Below are 3,283 nucleotides of genomic sequence, written 5' to 3' on the forward strand. Positions count from 1 at the left end.
TCTCTAAGCATGTGGAGGATAAGAGGGTTGTCAGGAATAGTCAGCATGGATTCACCAAGGGGAAATCGTGCTTAACAAATTTGATAGCCTTTTATGTTGAGATGACTAGCTGGGTAGATGAGGGAAGAGTGGTGGATGTGGTCTACCATGACTTCAGAAAGGCTTTTGACACTGCCTCCCATAACATCCTCATAGACAAGCTCAGGAAGTGCAGCCTAGATGAATGGACAGTGAGGTGTACTGATAAGTGGCTGGATGACGGAGCTCAGAGGGTTGTGCTTAGTGGTGCAGTCCAGTCGGAGGCCCGTAGCTAGAGTTGTCCCCCAGAGGTCAGTACTGGGTCCAGTGTTGTTCAACTTATTCATCAATGACCTGGACTATGGAACGGAGTGCACCCTCAGCAAGTTTGCTGATGACACAAAGCTTGGAGGAGTGGTTGATACCCCAGAGGGCTGTGATGCAATTCAGAGGGATCTTGACAGGCTGGAGGGTTGGGCAGTGAAGAACCTCATGAAATTCAACAAAGGCAAGTTTGGGGTCCTGCACCTAGGGAAGAAAAACCCCACGCACCAGTACGGGCTGGGGGCTAACCTGCTGGAGTGCAGCTCTGCAGAGAGAGACCTGGGAGTCCTGGTGAACAGCAGGCTGACCATGAGTCAGCAATGTGCCCTTGTGGACAGGAAGGCCAAGTGATGCATTCAGAAGAGTATAGCCAGCTGGTCAAGGAAGGTGATCCTCCCCCCTCTACTTGTCCCTGGTGAGGCCACACCTGGAGTATTGTGTCCAGTTCTAGTCTCCCCAGTACAAGAGGGACATAGAACTACTGGAGCTAGTTCAGACAAGGGCTACGAAGATGATTAGAGGACTGAAGCCCTTTGTCATGGAGTGTAGTGATAGGACAAGAAGTTATGGTTTTAAACTGAAAGAGGGTAGATTTAGATTAAATATTTAGAATAAATTCTTTATTCTGAGGGTGGTGAGGGAGAGGAAGAGGTTGCCCAGAGAAGTTGTGGATGCCCCATCCTGGAAATGTTCAAGGGCAGGCTGGATGTGGCTTTGAGCAACCTGGTCTAGCACAACCAGTTCCTGCCCAAGGCAGGGGGGTTGGAATTAGATGATCTTTATGGTCCCTTCCAACTCAAACCATTCTTCGATTCTGTGATTCTGTGAAAGCTACTTATTCATATATATATATATATATATATAAAAAAAGAGGATTTTGTATTTTTTTTTTTTAATTTATGTCTCTCTTTTAATCAAAATACTTTAATTCATAAGTTTTTACTGTAAAGGATATTCCCTCTTGAAATTCACACTGAAAAAATATCTCTGACCTTTACGATTTTCTTCTTCTGTGGACAGACCCAGCAGGTGTCTATCCTGCTTTTCTAAAACAGCAGGTTTTGCATTTTTCTTGCTGTGAATATTATAGCTGAAATACTAACCACAATCTGAGAATAAATTATTGAGATCCTATGAGATTATGAGTGAGACAACAGCAGATGGAAGATAAACCTGTGTCACTGGGTACTGTTGAAAGTGTCAAAAAAAGTTGTGAAGCTGAATGGCTAGTTGCATGGAACTGTGATGTTTCATTTCAGAGGAAAACAGCTGAATGATATTTTTGATAGCTATTCTCTGTAAAGGTAAAATCAGCTTTGTGTAGGAGATGTACTTAAGCTGGATACTGAGTTTGTATTAGATTTCTGCATTGAAGTGATTTTTGTCTTGTAGTCCTGAAAACCTTACTCAATTTCTCATGATTTAATATTACAGTTTTTAATCTTTCTCTGTTCTGTTCTATTCTTCTCTTCTCTACTCTCTCTGATCCTGACTGTGCATGTTCCAGGAGTGCATCAGTAGTTAAAAGTAACAAAGTCATATATGATTTATTTTTTATTTATCTGCTCTCCAGAGTGAGAGTTGTCTATAGCTTGTAGGGGTGAACAACTCTATGGATGAGGGTAAGTAGGTGGATGAATTATACCTTGAATACTTAATTTTTATTCATGTCACCCAGGGAGTCCATTTGTAAATGGACAATAAAGAACAGTCTTTCCAGGGACTCCATAACAATTATTCATCCTTTATTCCTTATTTGTTCAGGAAAACTGGAGTTTGGATTCAAAAAACCATGGGCTGAACCTGTTTTTCATACATCCAGGATATCTTGAGGTGAGAGTTTACTGAATTTCATCCAAGTGGGTAAATGTTTGTGCAGATCTACAGGGGGATAAGATTCTTGAAGTCTCCGGAAAATTCAGAACCATATATGAGCTTTTCATTGAAGATGAATAACTATGTACATCCAGCCTCTCCTCTATATTTTGAAGACTGAGAACCATTTACAAATTCTTAGGTCAGCAGGGAAGTAAGGCAAGGAACAATAAAATATATTTATCTAATAGAAAACAGTTGTCATTATTCCATTTTTAAACTATGAGAAAGTCTAAATGACAGAAAATTGATGACCTTATTTTTGTTTGTTTTTGTTAGTATTCTAAATGTTACTTACATATTTTCCATGACTATTATCTGGAGGAAAGTCAAGCTCTATTTTTTATAAATATGCAGAAAATGACAATCCGTATTCCAGAGAGCTTTGTCACAGAAACTGCATTCTTGCAATATGATTATAACTATCATTCTATGGTGACAATTGGAGGCCAGATAGAAAATAACAAACATTTTACTACATGAAAACTTGGCATGTTGCAAACATATAAGGATTTAAATTATGTTGAAAGAAGGAGAAATAATGATAGAGGTGTAAGTTGTAAGTTATGGACAAGATGTTTCATGCTTAATCAATATAAATTGAGTTAACTCGTTTATAATTCCAGTGGATAAAATAGTATATAACTGATATCTTTGGATTAGATAAGACAGCTGAGATATGACAAGCTATTTAGGTTTACTATAAAAGTATTTATTTCTGCTTCAATATTTTGAGCAATTCTGTGGTTGTTTATAAGGTTCTGAAATTTATGAGGAAAATGATGAACAACTGATCAAAGTGACTCAAGTTATTGATGTTCTAGGGATGTATGTGAAGATGTTGAGACCAATTTTTACAATGATTTTTTTTTTTTCCTGCCACTCTGTGCAGTTCACTGTAGTCAGATAGATTTATCTGATACACAGAGACACTAAAGCAGAATAGGAATGTTTCCCTAAGTATACATCCAAAGATTGTTTGAATAGGATGGCGATACAAGCAGTTAAGAGTAGTACCTTTTTCAGGCCATCTCTAGGGAAAATTAGAGTGAAAATAAGTTTTATG

Source organism: Anser anser, assembly GCF_964211835.1.
Source record: "Anser anser genome assembly, chromosome: Z".
Taxonomy (NCBI): domain Eukaryota; kingdom Metazoa; phylum Chordata; class Aves; order Anseriformes; family Anatidae; genus Anser; species Anser anser.